The sequence below is a fragment of the Epinephelus lanceolatus genome, chromosome 4, assembly GCF_041903045.1.
Source record: "Epinephelus lanceolatus isolate andai-2023 chromosome 4, ASM4190304v1, whole genome shotgun sequence".
Lineage (NCBI taxonomy): Eukaryota > Metazoa > Chordata > Actinopteri > Perciformes > Serranidae > Epinephelus > Epinephelus lanceolatus.
In genome coordinates this window covers 3,974,245-3,994,311 of record NC_135737.1, presented here as the reverse complement: position 1 = coordinate 3,994,311, position 20,067 = coordinate 3,974,245, and the positions used below count along the sequence as shown (strand labels likewise).

The window sequence follows — 20,067 nt, the reverse complement described above, 5'->3', positions numbered from 1 at the left end:
TGTCAAAAACTGCTGGAGAACTGACAGTTTGTAAGTGAGTAGAAATTATTTGTAGTTGTACAAAAAACCTGTCTACATGAAATTTTTTATACAACCTGCCACCTCAGACTAAAACTATGAAGGATAAAATGACTACAATGTGGCTAAAACTAATAAACATTTTCAGATAGAGAGTAGGATTTAATCTAAAATAGCTGTCAAAATTAACACTGCAGTCTAATCTTTGGCAGTATGCAACACACCTGTGCATAACCCTGGTGGCAGAGGGTCAGGAGGTGGAGCTTCTACCACCAGGGTTGTGCACAGGTGTGTTGCATACTGCCAGTAGGCTCATTTGAGATGAACTGCGCCTCGCTGGAAAGTGGATGAGAGCAGGTGACAACAGCAGGCTGCGGTGACAAAAAGAAAGTGGGACATTTTCCCAACAGTTTCCAGCAGCCTTTAGTCTGTACAGGAAGTCACAGAAACACTCACATCCCGTTAGATCTGATGCTGATTTATTCAAATGTAATCAGACCCATATATCAGTTTGTTTGCAGCCTCCAATTCATTTAAATCAAAATCAAATCAAATTTTATTCATATAGCACATTTCATACAAAGTAATCTCATTTAAGTATTACAAGGTAGCCTATTATAAAGCTTTACAGGTGTTATGTGAGTTCTATTTATGGTTCAACCTTCATTTTACAGGAATATCATGTAAATCAGCATCATATCAGTTTGCTGCTGTATATAGCTGTATAGTATATATATATCATTTAAAAAATAATCAGATAAAGTCAGGGCTTCGCATCTGTGCAGATGTTTTTTTAAGAATCCTCACATCCCACAAGTCTCTGTGTTGCTAAATACTTATATAATAATAATTAAACAGTCCAATGTTAATATACAATAGACTAGCCTACGTATAGTTTATGATCTGTGATATGAATGAATTTAGTCACTCTGACTACTAAACGTCACCATCAGCCACACAACATGTAACGTAGTGTTTTAAAAGAATAAACCTTCATACAGGTCAGACAAATAAAACTAAAATCTCTCCAATTCAACAAGCATTTAAGTTTATATAAAACGTCATATTGTTGAGTCAACATTTAAACCAATCAGCAGTAAGACCAGGTGAGAGCCTGGTGTTTCCCATCATGTCCTGTGTCTTGCGGTTGGTGGAGAGCAGCTGCAGCGTCTGGCTTAAAGGCGCTGTATGTAAGAATATGGCCAAAACGGTTACTGCACTCAAATTCAAAATACTGCTGCGAGTCGTGTCCGTCCCCCCTTCCCTACAGATTCGAGGTTGCTGGACACCGGCACACTGGAGACTTATTTGTTTGCCCACCGACGGCTGCCATGGTCCGTCGGTTTTCCAGCGGACCGTTTGAGCAAGTCCGGCTTCTCTGCTGCTAACGCTGCTGCCGGGATACAGCTGAGGAGCCGACTGCCAATGCTATGTACTGGGACACTGCTAACGCTGCTGCCGGGATACAGCTGAGGAACCAGCTGCCAATATTGTGTAACCTACCGGGACACTGCTAATGCTGCTTGCCGTGCTGCTGTAGCTCAGTTGTAACTGTAACTGACGCTGAGACTCTACTGACTGCATGACTGGTAGACGGCGGTGGGTGGCGCAACAGGCCAAAACACAAATTCAAAACATAAACATGATTTGCGGACCGTAAAATATTTTTTTAAATGCGAATATTCTGTCTGTACTATTGTTGTCGGTGAGATCAGTATGTTATATGAACATTATTCCTTAGTCTCTGTGACATATTAGGAGGATTTTATGACTATTTGCTTTAGATTTCTTACATGTAGCTCCTTTAAAAAACTGCAGCCACCTCGATCTCATAAGAATATCATTGTCCACTTTTGCATGACATTAGAGCATGTCCAATACTTATGGAATTAAAGCTAATAAACCACAGCTGATAAAACCAGTGAGGACAACTGACTTCTCTGACCATGTATCTTTACCTCTCAGATCAGTTTCTTTCTTTGACAGATTAAGAGATTAAAAATGGAGTAATCAGTTACAGGGCTTCCCCTGATAGGCCTCTAGTTTTTCCTGAGGCCAATAAACAATGTGCTACTCAATAATTCATCTGCTCTGTTGGAGCAGAGATATCAAACGAGATATCAAAGGAGAGGCTGGCTGAGACATGCTGCCCACCACCCTGAATCTGATACTCCATGGACTGACTGAGGTTTGAGACCGCCTCCATGGAAGCTGCGCTGCTGCAAGATCAGGAGACCATGTCTACAGTAACTTGAATTCAGCTGAAAAAAGTCTTACTTTTAACCATCAACACTTAATGGTATAAACACACACTACACATCCGCACATTTCCCAGCTGTACCCTTTGCCAAGGGGAAAAATCAGTGTACACTGACAAAATATCACACATACAGTACAGGCCAAAAGTTTGGACACACCTTCTCATTCAATGCGTTTTCTTTATTTTCATGACTATTTACATTGTAGATTCTCACTGAAGGCATCAAAACTATGAATGAACACATGTGGAGTTATGTACTTAACAAAAAAAGGTGAAATAACTGAAAACATGTTTTATATTCTAGTTTCTTCAAAATAGCCACCCTTTGCTCTGATTCTGCTTTGCACACTCTTGGCATTCTCTCCATGAGCTTCAAGAGGTAGTCACCTGAAATGGTTTCCACTTCACAGGTGTGCCTTATCAGGGTTAATTAGTGGAATTTCTTGCTCTATCAATGGGGTTGGGACCATCAGTTGTGTTGTGCAGAAGTCAGGTTAATACACAGCCGACAGTCCTATTGGACAACTGTTAAAATTCATATTGTGGCAAGAACCAATCAGCTAACTAAAGAAAAACGAGTGGCCATCATTACTTTAAGAAATGAAGGTCAGTCAGTCCGGAAAATTGCAAAAACTTTAAATGTGTCCCCAAGTGGAGTCGCAAAAACCATCAAACGCTACAACGAAACTGGCACACATGAGGACGGACCCAGGAAAGGAAGACCAAGAGTCACCTCTGCTTCTGAGGATAAGTTCATCCGAGTCACCAGCCTCAGAAATCGCAAGTTAACAGCAGCTCAGATCAAAGACCAGATGAATGCCACACAGAGTTCTAGCAGCAGACCCATCTCTAGAACAACTGTTAGAGGAGACTGCGCCAATCAGGCCTTCATGGTCAAATAGCTGCTAGGAAACCACTGCTAAGGAGAGGCAACAAGCAGAAGAGATTTGTTTGGGCCAAGAAACACAAGGAATGGACATTAGACCAGTGGAAATCTGTGCTTTGGTCTGATGAGTCCAAATTTGAGATCTTTGGTTCCAACCGTGTCTTTGAGAGATGCAGAAAAGGTGAACAGATGGATTCCACGTGCCTGGTTCCCACTGTGAAGCATGGAGGAGGAGGTGTGATGGTGTGAGGGTGTTTTGCTGGTGACACTGTTGGGGATTTATTCAAAATTGAAGGCACACTGAACCAGCATGGCTACCACAGCATCCTGCAGCGACATGCCATCCCATCCGGTTTGCATTTAGTTGGACGATCATTTATTTTTCAACAGGACAATGACCCCAAACACACCTCCAGGCTGTGTAAGGGCTATTTGACCAAGAAGGAGAGTGATGGAGTGCTGCGGCAGATGACCTGGCCTCCACAGTCACCGGACCTGAACCCAATCGAGATGGTTTGGGGTGAGCTGGACCGCAGAGTGAAGGCAAAGGGGCCAACAAGTGCTAAACACCTCTGGGAACTCCTTCAAGACTGTTGGAAAACCATTTCAGGTGACTACCTCTTGAAGCTCATGGAGAGAATGCCAAGAGTGTGCAAAGCAGTAATCAGAGCAAAGGGTGGCTATTTTGAAGAAACTAGAATATAAAACATGTTTTCAGTTATTTCCCCTTTTTTTGTTAAGTACATAACTCCACGTGTTCATTCATAGTTTTGATGCCTTCAGTGAGAATCTACAATGTAAATAGTCATGAAAATAAAGAAAACGCATTGAATGAGAAGGTGTGTCCAAACTTTTGGCCTGTACTGTACTTCATAATGAGCTGGATGTCCCATGTAAGATTGAGGAGTTTTTCTCTTTTGCCAGTTTTTCAATATTCAAAAAAAATCCAGTTGAAACCCCATGGTGCCATGTTCATCAAGTCCAAAACAACAGCAGAGAGACTACATTGGGTGTGGTGCAGGTTTATAATGTTACAATATATATTATACTGTATGTCTGTCAAAACATCTCTACAAAATTACAAACCACTTATCATAGCTGTTACTATCTGTCTCTTCCCTTTTCCACTTTGAAGGAAGCATAACAGATGTTCATGCCATGGTCTATAATCAAAAGTCAAGCGGGGAACTTCCTACTCATACAAACCATTATGTGTTTGTGTTTTTTTTCTCCACAAAACAAAAAAAGAAACAAAACATGAACATCTCTGCAGAGTGTTATGGGTAATATATAGGTTGTAGAGGAGCCGATGCACACACATTCCAAATCTTAACAATGTATCTGTGTTTGACAGGATGAAAAATGTGAATCCATATGCAGGGCTGTAGTCAAGACCACTAGAGTCAAATCAGAGCTATGTCAGGATCAGGTCAACACAAGTCCAGGCTTGAGACTATGGGCTCATTTATGCTCAACATATACATATACAGACACTGATGGAGCATTCTGTCCACACTCTGCATCTATTTCTTTGTGTACTTTTCCCTGTTAAAGGTAATTTTTTAGGGAGTTTTTCCTTATCTGCTGTGAAGGTCCAAAGGACAGAGGGATGTCGTATGCTGTAAAGCCCTCTGAGGCAAATTGTGATTTGTAATATTGCTATAAATAAAATTGACTTGACTTGAGTATGGAACAGAAGTATGTAAATGGAATGTAACTATGTTATGGAACTATGTAAACGCTGAGCTGGGAAGGAGTGCAGAAAAGGGGACAATTGTATGAATCACAGTACAAATCAATAATCTTTACATGAAAACAACCTAAAAAAAAGCCCCTTTAACAGTCTTCATACAGTCTCCTTCTGTTGTTCATATAGAAGAGAAGTGTATGTGCTTAAGCAATAACTCACTCCAGGCTGTGATATGTTGTGATTATAATCAAACCATATCACTGCACGGGATGAGCTATAGCTTTTATTAAACAGTTACCAATGGCAATATGAATATTACAAACACTTGTTTCACATGTTCATAAAGCACTGTTCTTGCAGAGAAATAAGCCCTCCTCGCTGCCCGCAGAGAGTGCAAGGCAGTTGCTATTCAATGTACTTGCTTATGTTATTTATCACCCCGTGGTCCCTCTGCCCCACTCCTCGCAGCTAGAAGACTTCCCTGAGAGGAGAGCAGATAGTAGTTCCTTTGACAGTTCAGTTTCAGTTAATGGCTGTATTTTAGCCTGGTGATTTTTCCCCTGGAGATATGCACTGCTCAATCTGCTCCTCCATTGTTAACTTTAAGCCAGAACAGACAATGAAGTAGAACTTATATATTTCCATTCTACAGCAGTTTGTTAGATGGCTGACATGTTTTATAATATAACTGCAATCATTCAGTACAGACCTTAGTTATAGGAACAGGAAAAACCAATGCTGCATTATTTGCTAAATGTGTGATTACATTACATACTTATTCGATAAACAAAGGATTCTTGCACACTTTTACAAGCCTACTGTGAAAGTATACTATCTGTCCACACAATTATGTGTAAAACTAACCAACAAAAGATGCAGGTTGTTACATGGCAAAGAGGAACTATGGAAAATAAGCATGGCCCAAACATGAACATTACATAGCAGTGCTACGTAGGTGCACACGTTAACAGTCACCTCTCTGCCAGCTCCACTAAATGTTTGCTCAATTTAGGCTCTTGTGTCTATTTTGCATGTGTTGGTGGTGCTTTTTGTGGTTGGCGCTGGATGATGGTGGCGTGTGGCTGCGAGTCACTCATCAGGACGAGGAAATCAACTCACCAGTCTGTAAACTCTCATCATTCTGTTAGCAAGCAAGGTCTAAGTTTTCTCAAATGGAAACATCAGTAAACACTAGGGTTGGGCGATAATACGGTAATAAGGTATCCCGATGTATCTAAAAATAGCAACGGTATCAGTTTCATTACCGTCATTAAAAAAATGTGCCGCGCATATAGGCCTATAGGGGCCTGATATAATATTAAATATAATTTATTTAATGCCTAAACAATGAGTGTTTGTCCAGCATCTATGTATGTGTTGTTGAGTTTTCAATTTAATACTATTACAATTGAAAACTAATAGTAGGCTATAATGTTTCTCTTATAACTGCCCTTAACTGACAGCTCAGACGTGAGGAACAGAAGAAAAGATGGGAAGCTGCACATCAAGCGAATTGGTTGCAAAAAAACACAACTTCACAACTTCTGCAAGCAGCAGCAGCAGCAGCAGGTCCAGTGGCCCTCAGAGTGGAGGAGGGAGAAGCCCAACACGAACCACCCAAAAACAGATGACTCTGGGCAGTCCCCTTCAAAGAAAAGCTGATGTGGTGGCAGGTCCGGTCGGCACCATACAGGAGCGAGCAGGAGCAGAGATAACTGCCTGTTGTCGCAAGCCTGTTATTCAGGGAGACAAAGACATCTTTCTCAGGTGGAAATGTGATGGAGCCAGGCGTTTTCCTCTGATGTCGAGGGTTGCCCGAAAGTACCTGTGCCACAAGCTCTCCATCAGAGCGGGTGTTCAGCACCGTGGCCAAAGTTGTCAATCCACCACGTGCCCTGCTCCAGGCGGAAAAAGTAAACATGCTGGTTTTTCTGGCAAAAAACCTTGAATAGTTTTGAAGCATAGGATGGTGCTATAGTTATCATTATACTTTTTTTTATGTCATTTTCAATGAGGAGTAGCCTGTTCTGACAGACAAAACAGTTCGGACTTGGAGAGGGTGAGCTTTTCAAACTAAAGGTAGGCTCTGAAAATAAACCAACAAACAGTATTTCCCATTGCTTCTCAGGATAGGATTACATATGCCCATTTTCAGTTATGCCTTGTTATTTATTGTACTGTTTTTCTTATTTGATAAGCCCTAGTACTGGATGCTGTAGAGCTGTGCTTTTGATTTATTTGATTTATGTTGATAGGGTTCTAAAAATAAACTATTGGACAGTACCCATTGCGGTCTGGGGATACGTTGTACAGCACACATTTTCGTTACTGCCGTTGTTATTTATTGTTTCTTTTTTGGAAGTGGACTGTAGCTCACAGACAATTTGTTGTTATTTCATTCTGTTTGGTTGACTGCTGCATTTGCATATTTGTTAATAAAAGCTGTTAATGTTGTACATGTTTTGTTGTTATTTTTTCAGTATTCTTAGGCCTACACATTTTGGCGACTCCCGCTGAGCCCTTTAAAGTGATTTTTAATTAGTCACGGTAATACCGTATACCCGGGAAAATGTGGGGAAGGTTTAAGGTATCAAAATTTGGATACCGCCCAACTCTAGTAAACACCAAAGAAAGATGGAGGAGAATGGGAACCTGCTGAACTAGCGCCCTGCTTGCCATTGTGCAAGCATTGGAAAATAGACAGTATGACCTCCATGCTACATCAGTTGCTTTATGGTGAATAAGGACTAGTGTGATGGTAGGAATGTGAGGTGCTGTCTTGTTCCTGCTGTGGATCACTACTATTCCCTGTTCAGAGGCAGCTGTAGTGCAGTACTGCCCATGTTCAGGAGAAGCAACCATGCAGCCATCTTGTTGAGTTGTAGACAGTTAAATCATTCCACAACCAGAAACCATGAATTACCAGAACCATCCAGAAACATGGACACTTCTAAAGCAGCAGCCAACAAAGAAAGAAGATGCAAAAAGAACTAAATTACAGAGCAAGAAGTTACAGGAGCTGATGGGAGTTGTACCTTACATAATATAATGTGAAAATTGATTGATTGATTGATTGATTGATAATAAAGCCTGGGGGATAGACAGCAACCATTGACTGGTGTTGGCAAAACTGATGGTTGAGACTGGGACTCTTTCCAAGGCTATTGTCTTCACAGCCCTTAAATTTTTTTTCTATGAGCCATGTTTTTTTCTTGAAGTGTGTTTATCCATGTGCTCTAGCTGTAACTCTGTTACAGTGAGGGTGGTCGGTAAAAAATCCAAGCATCTGGTCTGAGTGGATTTGGGCATGAAAAGTGGAAGGGCTAATATTATTGAGCAGAGAAATGTGAGTCTTAGCTGAAGTAGGTAGGGGATTCATCGCTCCATGACTCAATTTGCATCTCTGTGCCATCTAATGCCATGAATAATGCATTCTGGGAGTCTGCTGCTCTGTTGTTAAGATGCCACACAAACACAAACACTATGGATATCAATTTAGGCACTGGAAAATACGTGCATACATAAACAGACGTGAGTGACACATACAGAGCAACAAATAAGAGCACACCCACTCATATATTTCCTATGCTAAGCTTGAAATAGATTTTTCATTTTCTCTAACTCACTATATTTCTGTTTCTTCACAGACACACACGGACACAGTACATTTCAGCCATGAGAATAGAAAGGCAGTATAAATATAAATGGAAGCGAGCAGATTAGCATGCTAACAGTCCCAGTGATTTCTGCCTTGCTAGTGTTCAAACAGCAGTCAGAAAACACCCTGCAGACCTGACTTATTTATAGGCTTGTGACTCTCACACAACACACACACATACACACACAAATAACCTACATGTGCATGCTTGCACTGATAACTGCATGTCTAATGACAAGTATCCCACAAAAAACTTCACACATCTAACAGGCTGGGAATTCACCAGTTTACCTATCTCTGGGTGGCTTTGACAGTCACATCAAATAGATCTCTCTGGATCACAGACAGTCACACAAGGTAATAATAACAACAATAAAAATAACAACAATAATAATAACAATAACAATAATAATAATAATAATAATAATAATAACACTAAAAGCTGCAAGCAGTGATATATGGACCCTCGCGCCTTTGCACACATCAGGGTACTGGTAGCACGCCGGCTGACCCAGCTATTTACTTCTGACAAAGTCTGACACTACGTGCAGCAGATGGTATTTCCTTTATAGAGTGTGGGCGCTTGAATGACCTATTTCACAATTTGTACCACTTCCTGTGTTCACTATGTCCAACATGTCTGTGGAGAAAACATAAATTAAGCGCTATGTTGCTGTATATCAGTTATAGACCACACCATGTAAATGCCATGTAAATCAAATGACAAATGTCAAAATATGTTTACTTCCTGTTGCCAGTAAGTGGCACCTCTTATGCATATTGACGTCTTCAGGCCAGGACCCTCATGTAACAAGTGAAATCTGGGGCAGATTGGACAAGGTACACCGAAGTTACAATAACTTCCTGTTTCGTGGCGAATAATGTGTTGCCATGGCAACAGTGTACGATGTAAACTCACAATTTTCACAAGAGGGCATCATCAAGATTTCGAGGCTATCCTGACCAAAATCCAGTGTCTTTCAAATGTCTCATGCCAATGTCACCTTAACATAACAAACACAACTTAGCAGTAAGGTATGGCAAACAAAAGCCAGCATCTGCAAAATGCTTTAATGTTAACGCCCACATTCTACTACCTTTAGACAATTAAAATATTGTCAACATGATTTTTCTTCAAAATTTAACATCTGTTCGACGTAAAAGACTTTCTGAGGTCATAATGGCATCTAGTGCAAGCTGGGTTAAAAGCAGGTTGTATGAACATGTTATTGGTGGGGTCTTGGGATGTATTTGTTGGACTATACTATAAGTCGCCTTATGACGATAATGGTTCCAGAGACAGAGCTCCATCTAAGGACACATTCTGTCACCAGGTCAGCCAGTTACCTTCCAAAATACATCTCTCCAACATGAACGCAAAAGAAAACTGTGGAAGCCAAATAACATCATCGCTCCATAAACTGATCTGCAGTCACACTTCTTGCATTACTGTTTGCCAATGAGATAGGCACCAAGAAAATGGCTATAACACAAAACAAGTCGTAATTTTTCTTCCTTCTTTAATATTGTAAACAATACTATATCACGGACTTTTTATTGTGGTACTGTATCTTTTTGGTATCAATACATCCCTAATCATTACCACTGAGTTTCTGAGCAAAAATCGGCATATGGTTTGGGGCAGATTCTCCACCACTCTTAGCATAGCCACAGTTCATTTCCAGGTATTACTATCTCCTGCTTGGTTGCGTATTTAAGAAAAGCAGTTGGAGAGGTTGCAGGTTGGAAGCTAGTGGGAAGACTATGAGAGATCATGTCCTTGTCACTGGGGTTGAAACACATACTAGTTAATAATGGCATTTCTGGCCATGTCTGCTGGCCAGCAGTGTTAAAATAAAAATATTTTACCTTTTCTCTTCAGCTAACAATATTACAGAGGTAAGTAATGAGTGTGTTTGTAACAATTGAGCGTGATTTTATTTTATATCTCATCTCTATTTCTGAAAAATGAAAAAATATTTCATGACACTGTCAGATATTATTTGTAGCCTTTGTATGGCTACATACTCAAAAGTACTTCACAGAGTCTGTGAAATAGAGACACAGACGGCAGGAATTTCAATAGTCTGTAACCTAGTGCTTCTCATAACCTGAACGAGATCATATTTCTCCTGTTTTAGCTTCTCTGCACTGGCTCCCTGTAAAATCCAGAATTGAATTTAAAATCCTACTGTTAACTGATAAAGCTCTAAATGGTCAAGCTCCGTCATATCTTAGAGAGCTCATAGTGCCTTATTATCCCACCAGAACACTGCGCTCTGAGAACGCAGGGTTACTCGTGGTCCCTAAAGTCTCCAAAAGTTAAGCTATCAGGCTCCTCTCCTGTGGAATCATCTTCCTGTTACGGTCCGGGAGGCAGACACTGTCTCCACATTTAAGACTAGACTTAAGACTTTCCTCTTTGATAAAGCTTATAGTTAGGGTCGGCTCAGGCTTGCCCTGTACCAGCCCCTAGTTAGGCTGACTTAGGCCTAGTCTGCCGGAGGACCCCCCTATAATACACCAGGCACCTTCTCTCCTTCTCTCTCTCTCTCTCTCGTATCCTGTTACTGCATCTTGCTAACTCGGCCATTCTGGATGTCACTAACTCGGCTTCTTCTCTGGAGCCTTTGTGCTCCACTGTCTCTCAGGTTAACTCATATCGCAGCAGTGCCTGGATAGCGTGACGTGTGTGGTTGTGCTGCTGCCGTGGTCCTGCCAGATGCCTCCTGCTGCTGCTGCTGCTGCTGCCATCATTAGTCATTAGTCATACTTCTACTGTTATTATACACATATGATTATTATCACACATGTATACTGCCAGATACTAATATATACTTTCAACATATTGTACCACAGTAGCCAGATCTATAACGATAATATTATTATTTTCATTAATGTTGTTGTAAGCTACTGTCATTACCGTCTGTCCTGCATCTCTCTCTCTCTCTCTCTCTCTCTGTCTCTCTTTCTGTCTCATTGTGTCATACGGATTACTGTTTTACTGTTAATTTATTATGCTGATCTGTTCTGTATGACATCTATTGCACGTCTGTCTGTCCTGGAAGAGGGATCCCTCCTCAGTTGCTCTTCCTGAGGTTTCTATCGGTTTTTTTTCCCCCGTTAAAGGGTTTTTTTTGGGGGGAGTTTTTCCTTATCCGCTGTGAGGGTCCAAAGGACAGAGGGATGTTGTATGCTTTAAAGCCCTGTGAGGCAAATTGTGATTTGTGATATTGGGCTTTATAAATAAAACTGATTGATTGAATTGATTGATTGACTTTGAAGAACCTTGTGATCATTTGGTACAAAGTTCTACTTTGCATTTAAATGTAACTTTTTAACTTTTAAAAAGCTAAAAAGCTCTTTATAGGCTGTGTGGTAGGTGAGTCAAGTAAGTTACATTATACACAGAATCATTCTTTGAGCAATTCTTGGCTGCTCAAAGTAGCTTTATAGTTGTGTTTCTCAATGCTGGCTCTATCTCCCTCTGAATGTTTAAGGTCCTCCCCGTTCCAAAACAGACATCAACATCTTTGTCCATCAACTGCTCTCCATGGTTCTTCTTGGGCTTCATAAGCTCCATTTGGTTTGCCCTGGTTCGAACAGCTGCAGTAGTAAAGAAATGGTTACAGTTGTGTTTGTTGTAGTCATCCTTGTTTTTATGTGATTACACATCTGCTTGACTAATCATGATCTAAAGAACCCCTGACCAGGCTGTTCTCATGCAGTGCTTGTATACTTTCCTTCAAAAGAAATGCACCTAAATTCATACATATCCCACACAATGAAGAGCCAGCAATTCATGTTTACCCCATGCATTTTGGAAGGCTGTGATTACATGACCAACGTGCTGCAGTCACTAAAGAAGTAAACGACCTCCAGAGGTCCACAAGGAGGCAGGTTGAAGCAGTGGATGGGTCACAAAACACAGGACTCTCCTCCAGGACTTTACCCAGGAGTAGGGTTGCAACAGTTTCACAGTACAATAACAGCCTCAGAAAACATCATGGTTTCATGGTATCATGGTATCAAAATTACTACTATTATCAGTCAGAATGACCCTTAAAGGAATGAAAATGGGAGGGTAATCTCTGGTTAAACAAAAGTTTTACTGCTATAATTGAAACTAGCAACCATTTTTTAAATTGAAGTATGTGAAGTATTTATTTTCCTTTGAAAATAAATGAAATAAAGATGGGATTCTCCATCTAGTTGTATTTTAGTTAATACCGTTGATATGCAAATGTACACCGTAAGATATCCATCAACTTTACTATCGGAACTTTGTGAACTATAAGAAGCACACTCACATATTTATTTAACTTCATAACTTACTTGTTAAGGATGCAACATTAGCCGTGGAGAACAAATTTGTTGGATATCATGCAAACCGTAGTGTGTGCATTTTCATAGGATATCATCTGAAAAGTTGTATGAGGATATGTTGCCCTGACAACACATGGAACTGAACAGTGCCCAGATTTTGTTCCAGGAACTCTTCCCTAGCACAGGTGAAGGGTGGAAACAAAAAAACAACTATAACATTGGCCACATTTTTGTAAAGGTGTGCTCACACTGGACCTGTTTTTTTTTTTCGCTAGCGACGAGTTTACATACAGGGCTCTAGTTTCCCGGCGCAGCACAGGGTGGCGCAGGGTGGCGAACCCCGCGCAGAGCTAGTTTCAAGCAGCGAAACCCAAGGTGCGCTCAGTTTGGTAGTTTGGCAGACTGAGGTGCGCTGAGATGGGTGTGGCGGTGCAGCAGGGGGAGGTGTTGACAGGTCCAGCTTGGCGCAGTGACAGTTTCGTGCCAAAAGGCTTCGCCGAAGGTGTGCTAAAAGCTCGCCAGCTGAAACCAGGTCTACTGGTACTCTAAGCCGAAGTTTGGCTGACCGGCGGACAGTGCGCACACGTCACCAAAACCTCACAGGCAGGTTTCCAGAATATCAGGCACATTAACAATGCAGTAAATACCCAAAAAAAACACTATTCAATGCATCTATCTGCAATCACATCTGATGTCAGATCAAAGGGGATTGGCACCGTTTGGCACGTTTGGCACGCGTAATGGAAACCCAACCTGATTTGATTAATACAGCTGCAAACTAATGAGTTCACATCCCTCTCAGCCAACCACAAACAGCCACAGCATCAGATAGGGAGTAAATATTCAGCATCTGTCATCTTAGAAAAGTCAAAAGAAAAGAAACAGAGTGAGACTGCGAGAGAGAATGAGAGAGCGCGCGCGCACGAGAGAAACGCAACATTGATTTACAATTGTGGTGACCTCTTCCCAGGCCACCTTTGCATCATCAGCCCGTGGAGGTCTGCTCGCAGTTCCGTATATTCGGACACTGCGAGCTTGGACCTCCCGGACCAAAACATCAGTTTCTTCCTGGGAGGAGTTTGGCCATCTGACGCTGCTGCTCTCTTCTGCCATGGCGAATTGAGTAAACTCTCATTACGCCTTTGCGCGGTGCATTTAAGAGCGAGGAGAGGGGCTCATTTGATTGGTGTGATGTGTGTAAAACCCACTCCACACCTTCTCTCCTCCCTCTTTCCGACCTGCGCAGGTAGGAGGGATGGAGGTGGGAAAGAGGAGTAGCTGCGCCAGGGCACAAGGTGTGCCAAACTTGCAAAATCCGCCTGGCCACACCCAGTTGGCAAAGCGCAGGTGCGCTGCGTCCCCGCCTCGCCCGGTCTGCGAAACTAGAGCCCACAAATTCAATGCAAAATGTATGCTTTGATGTACTTTTACAGTTTTGCAATATGTATAGCTACCTGTATGTATCAAAATGTATAATTTTCAGCCACTGCCGCGGTCGGAGATATAAATGCTCAGACAGATGCATTGTGTCTGTGTGTTTTTACATCTATTGTTGCTTTTAATTTGAAGCTATACTTAACCTGTAACCTTAACCTTGTGCCACATTGACGAGTGATTGCAACTGAGCGATGAAGCGATATCAAAGCGGCAAACTGAGCGATAGCGAAAAAAATTAAAAGTCCAGTGTGGACACACCTTAAGATATTGCAGTGAAAATGGGCTGAAAGTTGATGATTCTTTGTCATGAAGAGAACACTGACAGACTGGAGTCCACAGACAAACAATGGGTTTGCAAATTCTCTCTACATCATGATATTTCTAAAAAAAAAAGTTAAACACTGAAATAAAGCATGCATGCAAGGTAGTATTTTCGAACTACATTCACAGAATTTGAGTTCAAGGTATTGAAGACTTTCAGACTTCACTGAGAAACTGCAGCCATCCTCCACAGTATGAGGTGTGCAAGGCAATAGCATGCCTATTTTAGTCTTGAGTGTGGGTGGATTTCTGACTGGGCTGCTTGGTGAAAAAGAGAAGCCTGCAGCCATAGCAGCCACAATGTGTTAAGGTGAGACAAGATGAATGGGGCCAACTGGGACTGGCTGACAACTGACTGGATGTAAAATGGATGGAGTGAGTGAGAAGCCAGGAAGGGAAAAGATATTGGAAGAGAACAAGATAGTCTTGAGCCTGGTTCTTGATTAAAAAAACAAAAAAAAAACAATGTCTAAGCCAACCAAGAAGCATTTAGAGCAGATCTGAGGGTTTGGGATCCTCTTGGGTCTAAATTAGAGCCATCAACATAACTGCTGGCTCGGCAGTAACAAGGGGTTGTCCCTGTGGGATTGAGCCAAGGCTGAAGGCTTCAGACCAGGCATCTGCTGAGGAAACACAGGCAGAATCAGGCGGGTATTTATAGCACATGACGCTCTTGGTCTGACCTGAAGGGGCTGCTATCGTTGGAGGAAAGCTCCTGTTTCTTAGTAAATGCCTGGGCTTGTAGAGATATATTAATAAAACATATATTCACACAGACCCATATGCAACAGCACACATACATTTACACAATGTGAATGTAAAAACAGCTGTTTTCTTTGAGGATAATTGAGCAGAAACATCTGGACAGAAACTTAACTGCAGGTAAAAAAAATATATATATAAATAAAGTTAAACCTTTCCTTTTAACCTCTATCTCAAGTGCCTTGTGTGTGCATGTGTGTGTTCGTGTCATTTGCAAACAGTGTCACCGCCTCCTCCACCCCTCATAGATCATGTTTTCCACTATATAACAAGGTAACATGACACAAACAGATGCCAGATCACAATGACTTTCTGTGTTCTAAAGCCTGTATGCAGTCTGGAAGCATCTAAACCACAGCCAAACAACATCACCACAAAATACAACTACATTATGCCACCACATTATACAACATATCAACACAAAGGCCTGAATTGGCTCACTGGTAATCCTTAGTCGCTTAACCACAAACACAATAAAACCACCACACGATGAATTCCCACTGTGTATCACTCTCACACTCATCTGAGTTCTCAGCCAGCAGGTAGGAGCAAAAAGAAAATGAGGAATAGTGGCAAACAGTGGCATCTGATAGGAGAGCCTCTTTTCTCTACATATAAATACTTACCCTTACCTAGTGGTGTTATTTATCAGTCTAGATAGTTTTGGTGTGAGTGGCCAAGTGTTGAAGATATCAGCCATAGAGATGTCTGCCTTCTCTTCAATATAATGGAATAGCACTCATAGCATTCCAAGTTGTGTGGACGTTACATTATGACATTTTGCAGATGTTGGGTTTTGTTCTCCATAACTTATAAGTAAATGTTGGTACTCTATGTCAAGATGACATTAGCATGAGATGTTTGAAAGATATTGGATTTAGCTACTTAACAAAACAACTTAAAACCAACAAAATATTAGTGTCATTTGTCATCAGTGTTCTACATCAATTGATGTTAGCTTTAGATGTTGTCCTGACATTAACTGTTGAAAGACATTGGTGGCCAGCCGGGGTGCATGTATTGCTAGTTGTCACAAGCACAAGCCTCTCATCCATGAGTAGATGCAATGATACGGAGTGCATTTTTTTTAGAAAGAAAATAGTTCCAACGTTAAACTCACAACAAGGTCTTTGGATTGTCTCTGTGCACTACAAGCCATCTAGTATCATTATACTGGAGATAAGGCAGAACTTGAAAACTGTGGAGAATATTGCACTGGAAGTAACATAACAACATATCAACCTCCTGAATCATGATTCTCTCAGTGTAACCTCCTCGATCTTGCCAGATCCACCTGTGGGGTCCATAAGCAAAAATACAAGCACAGCCAAGCACAATTTAGACCTGCAGATTGTAAGTTTAAATTCTAGTCCAGATCTCAAAGTCTCCAAAGAAAGCAAATATATCAGGCTGAATGTTGGAGAAGTGAACAAAATGGTATTTCCATTTGTAATGGCGCAACAAAAATGGCATCTTGGATTTGAATATTTCTCTCAATGTCATCATCACACAGAACACATATGTGAAACTGTCAAACAATGAGGAGAAATGTGGAGAACTGTAAGGGGGGGTTCGGGGTAATAAGTGCTGTAGCTTTCTAGTGTTAATAAACAATTTGTGGAAAAACAGCACAAGTCATTTATAACTTCTCTGAGAGTTTAATCAAAACTAAACCGTTTATAATGAGGTCATGATAATGAATCTTAAGGAAAAAGGAGGGGGTGCTAAAACGATGTCTGAATAACCGGGACAACTGGAAGGATGGGATCATGGGTGGCACGGGTGGGAAATTTTGACAGCATGTTATGTGCGAGACCCACCACCAGGAGATTTAAAAAGTAGCTCAGAGCAGTCAGCAGCTAACTTAAAGTAGAAGAGCAGCGGCCAAAAATGTCTGCAAATTGGGAAAACAATGAGGTCCAGGAGCTTCTTACCCCCAAAGCAGAGGACAAGATCTGCCATCATATAACACAGATGGTAAATGATTGTTATTGCCATGTTAATGCCATTGTTATTGTTTATAAAGCGCTGTTGTACTACATGTCACACCCATCACACCTCTCTTGCTTCCATGATGCCATCAAGCTGTCTAAAATTACACACTGGAGCGGCATAATGTTGTCGTTGTTTAGTTCTGTGTGAAAATGCAAAGGCAGTGTCGTGAAGGGACTATATATTGGCCCTGTAGTGTCATCTCTGCATAAAAGGGGTTTATAACTGATGTTATTTTTAGAAAACTAGTAGCTCATATTTCACTCCCAAACAGTGAGGGTTAAAATCTTCAGTATTGTGCTCCACAGTCATTATCTTTATCATTAGCAACAGTGACATATGCTACATATTTTGAGTGGCTTTTTTGTTTGTCTGTTTGTTTGTGATAAATAGACATGACTGTTAACTAAATGTACTTGACAAATGTAAGTTATTTCATTGTTCCTGTTAAACCATTCATCACTTACTACTTTTTTTGGTAGTTGTAAACATGCATGCAAATGAACAACCATGGATCTGCCAAATTCCATCATCCATAGAATCTAAATCCAAATTAAATTATATTTTTAGCATTTTAACTTGTTTTATATCCGCATTACTAGTTCTGTAAACAATACTGCACCTCTAGAGTAGATGGGGGAACCCCCTCCCATTACCATGTTATATCCCATATGACACTGATATCAGCACCATTGATGTAACTACAGACGCTGTAGCCTTTATTATAGACCTACAGCCACCTGCTAATCTCACTTTCATATTCCAGGACCATGACAGTGTTAATCTATATCTGAAAGTCATGGCTTCCACTGTTTTCCTCTGTCTCTATCACTGTCTTCTGGGAGAGCTTTCCTATTCTGAGTATTTTATGAATCATATATGCTTTCTATGTAGATGAATATTAATGAATCAGTGAGGCCATACTATGTCTCTTCATCTATCATGGTTTCATGGCTCACGACCATAGTCTTCCTCCAGGGGAGACTGAGAAGTGGGGGGGTTATTTCCAGCCTAGTTCTTGCTCATGTTGCTGAGAAGTACTTACAGAGGAGAGTGAATGGGAAAAAAGGTGAAGAGCATCTGCATGGATGAGTAGCAGAGGAGTGGATGTTGCTTGGAGCCAAACAACTCATTAGCGGAAATGTTCCTCTGCGGTTTTGACCTTTGTTTTGTTGAATTGCTTACAGCTACTATAAACACATGGCCTATTCATCCTTAGCTCATAACTTATTAATTTGTGTTTTCTATACAACTCAAAGCAGGCAAGTTGAAAATGTAGAAGGTTTAATAACTCTGGATGCCTAGTTAAGCATAGACTGTTAAGCATTGGCAACTGGTTAGAGCTCCATGGGTCACCCATTTTTTCCCCAGTTGCATTACCAAAATCCAGCCAAGTCCAAGAACTTATCAAAGGCAGTGGAAAATTCTAAAGAAATGTAGGGATACAACTGAGGGCTCTAGTTTCCCGGCGCAGCGCAGGTGGCGCAGGGTGGCGAACCCCGCGCAGAGCTAGTTTCAAGCAGCGCAACCCGAGGTGCGCTCAGTTTGGTAGTTTGGCAGACCGAGGTGCGCTGAGATGGGTGTGGCAGCGCAGCAGGGGGAGGTGTCGACAGATCCAGCTTGGCACAGTGACAGTTTTGTGCCAAAAGGCTTCGCCGAAGGTGCACTAAAAGCTCACCAGCTGAAACCAGATCTAATGTCAACACAGGGGGAGCGCAGCCGGTGTAAGCCGAAGTTTGGCTGACGGGTGGACAGTGCGCACACATCACCAAAACCTCACAGGCAGGTTTCCAGAATATCAGGCACATAACAATGCGATAAATAGCCACAAAACCACTATTCAATGCAACTATCTGCAATCAGCACATAAATGTATCTCTATATTGACTGTCTCGTCACATCTCATGTCAGATCAAAGGGGATTGGCACCGTTTGGCACCATTTGGCACGTTTGGCACGCGTAATGGAAACCCAACCTGATTTGATTAACACAGCTGCAAACTAATGAGTTCACATCCCTCTCAGCCAACCACAAATAGCCACAGCATCAGATAGGGAGTATATATTCAGCATCTGTCATCTTAGAAAAGTCAAAAGAAAAGAAACAGAGTGAGACTGCGAGAGAGAATGAGAGAGCGCGCGCGCACGAGAGAAATGCAACATTGATTTACAGTTGTGGTGACCTCCTCCCAGGCTACCTTTGCATCATCAGCCCGTGGAGGTCTGCTCGCAGTTCTGTATATTCGGACACTGCGAGCTTGGACCTCCTGGACCAAAACATCAGTTTCCTCCTGGGAGGAGTTTGGCCGTCTGACGCTGCTGCTCTCTTCTGCAATGGCCAATTGAGTAAACTCTCATTACACCTTCACACGGCGCATTTAAGGGCGAGGAGAGGGGCTCATTTGATTGGTGTGATGTGTGTAAAACCCACTCCACGCCTTCTCTCCTCCCTCTTTCCGACTTGCGCAGGTAGGAGGGATGGAGGCGGGAAAGAGGAGTAGCTGTGCCAGGGTGCATGGTGTGCCAAACTTACAAAATCCGCCTGGCCACACCCAGTTGGCGAAGCGCAGGTGCGCTGCACCCCTGCCGGGCCCGGTCTGCGAAACTAGAGCCCTGAGGCTGGGTATTGTTTAAAAAAATACAATGCCAGTACAAATACCAGTACCCTTAAAGTAATATAAATACCAACACAGTACTTCATTTGATACCACTTTTCT

The 20,067-nt window shown here is 41.7% G+C and overlaps 1 protein-coding gene across 9 annotated transcripts in view; it reads right to left on the bottom strand.

Moving 5' to 3' along the window:
- The window catches only part of LOC117259695 (protocadherin Fat 3), a 391,086-nt gene that overhangs the window by 293,739 nt on the left and 77,280 nt on the right, over nt 1–20,067 (bottom strand). The gene's annotated exons all lie outside the window — the stretch shown is intronic.